This window comes from Mauremys reevesii, linkage group 4 (assembly GCF_016161935.1).
Source record: "Mauremys reevesii isolate NIE-2019 linkage group 4, ASM1616193v1, whole genome shotgun sequence".
Classification (NCBI taxonomy): Eukaryota; Metazoa; Chordata; order Testudines; family Geoemydidae; genus Mauremys; species Mauremys reevesii.
In genome coordinates, this window is record NC_052626.1 from 61,131,164 (window position 1) to 61,142,214 (window position 11,051).

Below are 11,051 nucleotides of genomic sequence, written 5' to 3' on the forward strand. Positions count from 1 at the left end.
GAAAGCCAGGGTCACATGGGTCATTAATATCACTGTGAAATGTATGTACAGGTACTACATAAGAAGCTATGTATGTATGCGGAAAATATGTTCCTAAAGTCTGTATCAAGGCAGAGTTGACAAAACTTCTTTATAAAAAAAAAATCTTTATTTACCTGTCTCCCTGTCAGTATGGAAATTAAGCATTGTAAGTTAACACAGTGGAGAGTCTTTTACATATGAAATTAACAAGGGGATAGAAAATCAACAGGGAGGCAGCACACCAGAAAATAAGTCATGTGGGGCGTGATCTTGCCTCCAGGTACAGAAAATGAACTTTGAGGAATAGGAGAAGAAAAGGAAGATGCCACTTTATCTTGTGCTTAGGAAATAATTGGGCAGCATGATTACATTCATGAAAACGGAATCACAGCCAGCATTGGTTGAAACACTGCAAAGGACTTTTAGCCTGTTAAGTGTCTTGAAAACATGGGGTTTTTTATATGTAACCTTTCATTTTCATATCCTCACTCATTATCTCTTGAGTCTTTGATAATAAACTTCTTGTTTTCACTAATAATATATCTCAGTGCTGCAATACTCAGCAAGGCGCTGATCCTGACTTGACCCACGGAGGCTGGTGTGTACATTGTTCCTTTGGGGACAGCAGACCTGGTATTTTCGTGACTGATCAGTGGATAAGGGACTGAACACCACAAGAGAATGCTTCAAAGGGGCTCAGGGACTGGGGTGCACCTATTAACCTTCAAGGGAAAGAAAAGGCTGGCATAGCTCAGAGGAGAGTGCTTGGATGGCTACCAGGCTGATGATGTCAGGGAGCTGACAGCCGGTTAAGCATAATCATGTCATCCTCTTTCTGCAGGCAGGGGGATAACAAGATAACTCACATTCCTGGGTACCCTGAGAACTGTCACTGCATCTTTTATGATCTTTCACAAACATTTGATTCCAAATGTGGACATATGTAAAGATTTTTTTTTAAGGAACTGGATGTGGCAGTAGTTTTGTGTTTCTCCTTTGACTTCCTTTTGGCTGAGGCTGGGATTCCCTTGCTTGATCAACCTATAGATGAAGGCATCATTCTGTATTGATTAAATACAATTGGTCAGAACCTCAGCTAGTGTCAATTGGCATAGGTCCATTGAATATCTCGTCCAATATTAACAAGTGTGCTAAAGAAATCTGCAACAAAGATAAACATAAATGAACTTAAAATCTAAGTCCCAGCTCTACGAGCTTGTATTCATGCAAATAGCGATTTCAGGGGGACTACTTGTGTCAGTAAGAATTTGGAGGATCAGGCTTTAGATGTCTATATCTGAAAGTGTTACCAGGGGTAAAAGACCTTCTTCCTACCCACCAAAGCTAAGGAATTCAGAATCAAAACCTAGTGGATAGATCAGCTTTATCTCAAATATTAATAACTTTTAACATAGGATTCCTTCATCCTTGGCTTTCGCACTTCTGGCTGCTCTCAGTGTCTTGTGGCAGCAAGAGAAAAGTTCCCAATCTCCCCGTGTCCCTGGACACCGAGTTAGGCATCTGTTGTGCAAAGCTGCCTAGCAGCAAAATTATACATGAGTGAAATCTGTGGAGTTATAGAATTATGCAAATTGATGTGAAAATAAAATGGGAACCTTCCTATGAGAAACATATGTCAGTATGTGATTAGAAATCCAGCGCCAAACAGCCTCAGAGACAGCAAGAGAACAGACTGCTGATGCTGCTTCACCTCTGGTTTAGTGCAAGAATTCCCTAGAAAGTGATTGTGGCTAACTAGTATTGGCTAACTGTATTGCTTATGTACAAATTATGTGCAGACAAAAAAACCAACAACATTCAAACGATCAGACATTTTTGGCCATGTTTCTACTGATTTTTGCGGATTTCTAGTAGATAGTCGTAGAATCACAGGGCTGGAAGGGACCTAGAGAGGTCATCAAGTCCAGCCCCCTGAGCTGAGACCAGATCAAGTAAACCTAGACCATTCCTGACAAATGTTTTGTTCTTAAAAGCCTCTAGTGACAAGGATTCCACATCCTTCCTTGGAAGCCTATTCAAGAGCTTAACTACTCTTACAGTTAGAAAGTTTTTCCTAATATCTAATCTAAATTTCCTTTGCTGTGGATTAAGCCCGTTACTTCTGGTCCTTCCTTCAGTGGACACAGAACTATTGATCCTCATTCTTTGTAACAGCCCTGAAGACATATCAGGTCCCTCCTCAGTCTTCTTTTTTCAAGATTAAGCCCACACCCAGTTTTTTTTTTAAACCTTTCCTCACAGGTCAGGTTTTCTAAACCTTTTATCATTTTTGTTGCTCTCTTCTGGACTCTCTAATTTTCCCACATCTTTCCTAAAGTGTGGCACCCAAAACTGGGCAATTAAGCTGAGGCCTCACCAGTGCTGAGTAAAACAGAACAATTATGTCCTGTGTCTTACATATAAAACTCCTGTTAATACACCCCAGAAAGATAATAGCCTTTTTTCCAGCTGCATCATATTGTTGACTCATATTCAATTTGTGATCCACTATAACTCCCAGATCCTTTTCAGCTGAACCACCACCTAGCCAGTTATTCCCCATTTTCAGCTGTGCGTTTGACTTTTCCTTTTTAAGAGTAGTACTTTGCACTTGTCTTTACTTAATTTCATCTTGTTGATTTCAGACCAAGTCTCCAATTTGTCAAGGTTGTTTTGAATTCCAATCCTGTCCTTCAAAATGCTTGCAACCCTTCCCAGTTTGGGGTCATCCACAAATTCTATAAGCTTACACTTCTTCATTCCCTTATTCTGGACATTAATGAAAATATTGACTAGTAACAGACCCAGGACTGATTCCTGTGGGACACCACTAGATACACTCTCCCAGTTTGACAGTGAGCCATTGATAACTACTCTTTGAGTATGGTCTTTCAACTAGCTGTGCACTTACCTTTAGTAATTTCATCTAGACCACATTTCCCTAGTTTGCCTATGAGAATGTCAAGAGGGACTATATCACAAGCCTTACTAAAATCAAGATATATCACATCCCCTGCTTCCCCCAAGCCTCTAGGCCAGAAATTATGTCAAAGAACGAAATTGGTTTGGCATGATTTGCTCTTGACAAATCCATGTGGAATATTCCTTATAACCCTATTACCTCTAAAAAGTGACAAAGAGTCCTGTGGCACCTCATAGATTAACAGAAGTATTGGAACATAAGCTTTGGTGGGTGAATACCCACTTCGTCAGATGCATCTGATGAAGTGGGTATTCACCCATGACAGCTTATGCTCCAATACGTCTTAGTCTATAAGGTGCCACAGGACTCTTTGTCGCTTTTTAGAGATCCAGACTAACACGGCTACCCCTCTGATACTATTACCTCTAGGTGCTTATAAGCTGATCGTTTAATAATTTGGTCCAGCATCTTTTTAGGTATCTTTCCAGTTATGTCCCTTCTGAGCTTATAATTGTACACTCCAGATACAAATGCGATGAGCCATCCTCTAAACTCCCTTTTTGTGCTGTACATTGCACACTCAGTATAGAAGTCAAATACTCCTAAATATGCAACAAGAGTATATCCGGAGTATATGTTCTGTATGAAAAAGTCTAAGATGTTTGTTTGGAATATTTAAACAAGTTTTCAGCTTGTCTGTTTTCAACTAATAATGCTTAGCACTAGTGTTTTTCACTGCCCCAGAGTTTTCCTCAATTGTACATAGTAAACCAGAGTCAGAAGCAGGAGGAGAACTTGGTCTCTTGTCTCCCAAGCTTGTGCTCTATCCACTGCACTACCTCCCTCCTAAATGCAAATAATTCATTGGGGGGGAGGAAATCAAGGGGCTGTTGCTTATACATCCAAAGCATATACTTTCAGTCAAACGTCACTATGAGCAATCTTGATCCTCTCCAATTATTGCTGGTGGATGTCCTGCACACACACCCCATGCATGAAATTTCTGTGGACCTCAAAGGGAGTTCAGTGGTTGGAAGGAGTCTAGTGAATGCAATAGTGATTTGCATGGTGGGTAACAGATTCCAAGTGTAGTTTTAAGAGAAGAATTTTCCCCTTCATTTTTAAGGAAAGAAAGGACCTTCCTATCTTGGCATATTTGTCATTTGAAGTCTGAGTCAATTATCTCTCTGGGCTCTCCTTATACTCTGCCTGGGAATGCTATAATATCTTATGCTATGATTATCACTTGTGGCTTGAAGTGCAGCTGCATATGAAAAAAAGCAAAAACTAATTTTAGAAGACTGGTTCTCCCTTAGATCGTATTTCTAAGATGCTACTGTGTTCAATTAGTTTGTTTCTTGAAAGATTATGCATGATGTTGTTTAGGCCATTACAATAAAAGTCTGTCTCCTGTGGGTTTGAAATGTCAACAATTTCTAGAAAATATTTAAAATATTGTGTCAGATGCTCCTTTGAAGGGTGCTCTTCAGCATGTTTCAAAATTAACCAGATACTGTAGGCCATTCTATGCTCAGGGCTACATGCCCTAATAGGTACTTAGACCTTCCACTAGTTTCGCAGCTTTTGCCTCATACTCCAACTCCTTAGACATAGGTTAGTGGCTAATGTGGATGATTAGAAACATTCCTGCTGGATTTTATTCAATTATAGGAAATGTAATTTTTCTTAATCATGGGTTTTACTTAATGTTGCCTGCCTAGAACAGCTTTATAAACTGTCAGATCCTTCACGGAGATCCTTAACTCAATAAGTAAGAGTCCAGACCACAACATAAACTAACAAACAGCTCTATTCAGCCAGATTCAATCAAGGTTTCTTTATTTTCCTAGCAGCTGACAAATTGATGCCAGCTTTATGAAACCTTAAGGAGGAAGGGTAAGGAACTGAAGCTGCATAGGGCTCCTCCCTGCCAGCAGACCCCAGCCTAATGATTTTTTGGGGGTGGGAGGGATGTCTAGGGACAGGCTGGGGCTCAGTTTGAAAGCACACAGAAAAAGGTATTAGAGCCTAGGAGAAAAAAAAAGAGGAAAAAAGATTTTGAAATAGAAGGAAACAATTGCATCTAGCAAAAAGTATATGAGGCCAGAATGGAGAGAATCTAAAAGTTTTTTTAAAAATCAAATTAAATTAAAGAAAAACTGAACTCAAGCAACCTGGATTAAACATTACAATAGTGAAAAATGTTATGAAGGAATTCCCTTTTAAAAACAAAATCATGGGACATTTTCCAATCACTTTAGAATCAGAAATTTCTTTCAAAGCTGATATTCTGGACACGTAAATATAGTATTTGATTATGATAATACTTAAAACTGAGCATTTAAATATAATCAGTTCACCCAAGAGTAATTTTTAATGCTACGAAGGCAAAACTGGGTGGTATCTAGATGGCAGGAAATGTTTATTACTCTATGTTGTTGTCATTATCCCTCAGGAAGCCAAGAGGACAGATTATTCTGGCCCTTTACACAGAATAGAGATGCAAATAACCAAAAGCAGTAGTTTGTCCTGCTCCCCTGCCGCCTGATTCACTGTTGTTCTGTGGTTACTGTGGGCCAGTTGGCTGGTGAAAAATGACCACAGGGCAGCTATATGGCCCTGACCAGCTCCCCTCTAGAACAATAATCCCTGTGTAGGGGCCTCTGTGTGAGCCACAGATCTGGCCAGATGTTGGTTCCATAGCCCTCTCCAGGAGCCCCTGGTGTATTTGCAAGAGGGCCCAGGGCAGGATGAGGTGTGGGCAGCGTGCTCGTGTGCCTGCCTGTTCCCTGTCACAAGCCCCACAGGGGCAATATGCGGCAGGTGCAAGTTAGGGTAGCTCGGAGATGCACTGGGAGTTGAGCTGGCCTGTGGCAACTCCAGAATCAGAGGGGCACAAGCTGTCCTCAGTTGCTGCACTGGCCTCAGTGCTGGCACAGAGACCAATTCCCTCCTGTGTGTCTAAGGGTATGTCTACACTACCCGCTGGATCAGCGGGTAGTGATCGATCTATTGGGGATCGATTTATCGTGTCTAGTATAGATGTGATAAAATTGATCCCTAATCGCTTTGCCGTCGACTCCGGAACTCCACTGTGGCGAGAGGCAGAAGTGGAGTCAAGGGGGGAGCGGCAGCAGTCGACTCACCGCCGTCCTCATGGCCAGGTAAATTGACCTAAGATACACCGACTTCAGCTACGTTATTCGCGTAGCGGAAGTTGCGTATCTTAGGTCGACTCCCCCTGGCCCCAGTGTAGATTAGCCTGAGGCACAACACATGCCTGTGCACTCCCCCTTCAAAAGTACAAATAGACCTGACTCCAGGATAAGCCAGTGGTCACTTCCACTCCATCCATCCCTGCCCCACACATGGCTGAACTTGAACCATCAAAGATCTACTGTGCCATTCTCTGTACAGATTTTGGGGCAGTGTAAGGGTCCGTGTATGGGTCCCCTTGTCAGGTGAGGGGTCACTCTTCGCCTTCAGGGCGCCTGGGAACCAGGCCGCCTCACTACAGGAGGCTGAGTAGCAGTTCAGTCTTAAAGTCCACGCCCTAGATCAGGGCGGGGAAACAGGCAGTAGTCCTGGGCTCAGACCCTCAGGCAGGGGCTGAGCAAACAAACGGTACTTTAAGCCCAAGCCCTAGGTCAGGGCGGGGCAACAAACACCAGTTCAGGGTCTCAGACCCTCAGGCAGGGGCTGAGTAAACACCCAGCAGTTTGGGGGCTCAGGCCCTCAGGCAGGGGCTGAGCAAACACCCAGCAGTTCGGGGGCTCAGGCCCTCAGGCAGGGGCTGAGCAGGAGTTCAGTTTGTAAAGCGCAAGCCCTAGCTCAGGGCGGGGCAGCAACACAGATACAGGGCTCAGACCCTCAGGCAGGGCTGAGCAGCAGTTTAAGTTTGTAGAGCCCAAGCCCTAGCTCAGGGTGGGGCAGCAACACAGATACAGGGCTCAGACCCTCAGGCAGGGCTGAGCAGCCCACAGGTAAGTCCAGGCTTCTACGCCAGAGTGTTGAGGTGAGGGGGAGACTGCCACCCGTAAGTAGGGGGTGGCAGGGGGAACGCAGGCCCACCCACTCCACTGCGTCCTGGCCCGGGTCCCTAGCAGCGGCGTGGATCCGCTGCAGTCAGTGGGGATCCTGGCCACAACACACTGACATAGGCTCAGTGTCGGCTACAGCCAGACTGGGGTCGGCTATCCCCGGGCCACTTCCAATCTCTCCCTCCACTGGTACTTGTGTTGTCGTGGCTTCGGCAGGGGGGTCCACCAGCATCGGCTCCTCAGGATACGGGTGCACGGGAGGGCTCGACTCCTCCTCAGGGTACCGGGCTCAGGGCAGGCTCGGCGAGTCCTCCTCAGGGTACCAGGCTCGGGGCAGGCTCGGCCAGTCCTCCTCAGGGTACCGGGCTCGGGGCAGGCTCGGCCAGTCCTCCTCAGGGTACCGGGCTCGGGGCAGGCTCGGTTCAGCAGGAGCTCGGGCACCAGCCTCTGTCCTCTCCAGCGGCCAGGCCCAACTGAGCGCTGGGCCCGGGCCTTTATACTTCCTGTCCCGCCCCTTGACTTCTGAGGGGCGGGGACAGGCGGCGGTGGCTCCACCCACTGAGGCAGCTGTTCTGGCTCGTCCCTCTCAGGTGCGGCTGGGAGCCAGGCCGCCTCACTACAGGCAGTTACTCACCCTAGCACTTTCTTGCTCAGACTGGTATGATTGAGACCAAGAAACAGAAGGAAGAGCAGTAGCGCTGTTCTTCTCTCTCTCCTTACCTCTATTTCTACATATCCCTGGGTTGGTTATGAGTAGCTCTCACGTGTGGCAATCTAGAAGTGCATGTTTTGTTTGGGTTTCCCATGCTTGCAGGGGAATATTTTAATTTTCAATTCCTTGTTTACAATGAACATGTTTAGAAAGTGTCATCAGCTCTATTCACACTAGTATTCATCATCCTACTCTTCAGCATATAACTAGGCAGTTTTCCTTCAAACTTCTGATCAGATATTGCCTCCTCCCCAGTTCAGGCTGTTCACCATGGTTCTGATCATGTACCATGGAAATCAATGGGAGATTTGCCATTGACATAAATGGGCACTGGATCAGGTCCATTGTTGGGCTTTGTGGACAGAGCTCTCCTAACCTAATCAAGTACACACATTATTGCCTAGGGGAAGAGAACTCATATGTCCTTTAATTCATCCTCATATCAAAACAACCCCATACAAAACCAATAAGCCTTTGTTCCAGTGTACTTGAGTCAACTGGCTAGTGTTTATCAGTGCACTCTACTGGATGGAACTAGAACTGCTCAACTCTGTCATAGGCTGCACATTGCTAATTGTTAATGGAAGCTCCTCAACTCAAGTGATAGAGCTCTGTGGTTTTGAAGCAGGAAAGTCTGGATTTTATCCATATTGTCAACAGGAAATTCAGTGGCCAAGTTGTGTAGCCTACTGACAAACCCAAAGTCCTTTTGGCCGTGCAATTATTGTAGTATCAGTATGGCCAAATCCTACCCTCAGCTACAACTGAGCAACCCCATTGGCTTGAATGAGTTTCACGAGCATAAGGGAGAGCAGAATTTGGTACCATGACTGCTTTGAGGTGGGCTAGTGCCTCATGTTCCAGGAACAAGTCAGGATACAGGCTAGCTGTGTTTTCTGCTGTGAAAGAAGGAAAATGGAGGAAGGCTGTTCATTTTGAATATTGTGGGGGGCTCCCTCGGTGAATAGCAGGTTGTTAAGTTAGTAAGGAGCTGAGAGCTGCTTGCAGCCCCGGTTGGGAGAGGAAGAGTGCAACCAACCTGGAATAGCACCTGTACTGAGCTGAGTCCAATCCTCCTCTCCCCATCTCCTCTTGATAGGAGATGAAATCCATATGCTGCAGAGATTACTGCACTGAAGAGGGATGTATTAAAGTTCTCGGCTATTAGCCAACATAACGGATTAGGCTGATGGAGAATAGGAGTCTTGTTTTCATCTAACAGAGCTCTTCCTCTGTTCTCCTCAACAGGGGCGGCTCTAAAAAATGCGCCCCCCCAAGCAGCGGCGCGCCGCCCGCCCCCCTTCCCCTCCGGGGCGGGTCCCTCTTTTTGCTGCTCGGAGCTCCTGCCGGCCCGGTGCCATGCCTGCGGAGCAGCGAGCCGGGCGGAAGACGCAGCCGCGCCGCCGCGCGCCGCCGCGTCCGTCCGGGCTCCAGTCCAGTGGCGCGGGCATGCCATGCCAGCGGAGCGGAGCAATGCCGCCCGCCCCCGGCCCGGCCAAGCGCCTGCTTTGCGCGCGCTGCGCTAGGCGCCCCGCCGCCCCTCCTCAAGTCTGATTTTCCCTCTTATCCTATGAAAGAACGGCCCCTGCATTAAGGATGGCAGATACTGACCTCCATGCTAGGCTGACAATACAAGAAGTGGTTAGAGAAGGATAAACATAGAGGTTCCTCCTTTATTATGTCTCAGCCTCATGCACCAAAAAAATGCCCCCAACAAATCGTTGTATATAGGGCATCTCCTTAAAAATATCACTTACTAGCATATTCCAAGATTCATATTTATCTTTAAAATGTCCATTAAGCTTCCCACTAAAGACTTAAAGTGCAAGAGAAAAAGAATCCTGTTACATGAGTCTTGATCATGTTAGAATTTAAAACAGCCCCTAGTGATCTAATGCAGCCACATACTTCTCACATTACTGCCCCAGAGAACACCAGAGCTCAAGAGATATGAGTGTCCTTTAAGAACTGATAAGTCTGCCACTGTCATGAAAAGTACAGCCAGCAAAGAACTGTGCAGCAGGGCATACACATCCTCCTCTCCCCACACCCCCATCTTCAGCTAGACAGCTTGCAGTTCTTCCCCACCTCATTGCCAATCCATAAGTTCCCCTCCACCCCTTAAACATTTTCTTTTGGGTCTTGGTAATATGCTACATATATGATACAAAGAGACTCTCACCTTTCCTCCTTGCTCCTTTCACTCTGTTTAGCACCAACATTCTCTCACTTCCTTGCCATTGCTGATACAAGAGCCTTCTCCTTTGCAGTGCTACCCACATGGAATAGAATTCCTGTACATTTCTGCTTCACTGCTTCTCCATCTCACTGCAAGTCACAGCTGACAACCTCTTCTCTCCCCTTTCCCATGCTCAGTTGATCTCTCCTTTTTATTATTATTTAACACTAACCATATGATATTACTATGTATTTAGGGGTGAGCTGATAGTAAAGATTCTACAAAGTAAATGCCCACTCCTGCGACCTTTACTAATGTGAATTGTTCCACTGAAGTGAATTGTTCCACTGAAGTTAATTATACAACTTGTGTAAGAATTACTTATGGGAGTAAAAAATTGTGGGATTGGGTCCCAAAATTGCAGAATTTAGCTCCAAAATTCCATGCCATTGTATGCTAATGGTCTTACAAACTTCAGTATTTTTCTCTTGCCTTTTGATACATACCAAGTACAAACATACACTACAGTAAAAGAAAATACAAAGATAGTTGAATGACCTTGAAAGTACTTTGTCTAGAATGTTATATAATCCCAAATCTGTCCTGAGGGAGAAGGAAAATATAATTTAGTTCTTACATATACATTTTTAAACACCGCATTTCATGATCATCTCTATGTTTCTTTAAGTTTCTCACAGCTCAGTCATTTAGCACATGAGGCCAGTACGTAAAACAACCTGATCTAGAGAAAGTATTGCTTAGTTTAAAATCTGAAGAAAATTTTCCCTAGGACACACAACCATTTACAATACATTGGAGAATCTAGGTTACATTAAGTTAGGGAGGCCAAAGTGATGTCTGTGAGCATCATGTAGGCCAGGGAATTCTATAACACTGCCTGCCACCATATTTCTCTCAAATACAAAAGAGTAGCCACAGAGAGTCCAAGTATGCATCCCTGCATGCATGCTCAACCTGGCTCTTGGATCCCCCTAGAGAACTGCACTCTGGGACTTGTACTTTTCACAGCCTGCAATTCTTATTAAGAAGGTGCATGAAATCTCTTCCATTTTAGGAAAATTAGGTGAAGCCAAAGGGCTCCAGCAAAATGCAATGCATGAATCCCTTGGATGGGCAATTTTTAGTATTGAATAGATAAAAAAGCCCTACTCAACA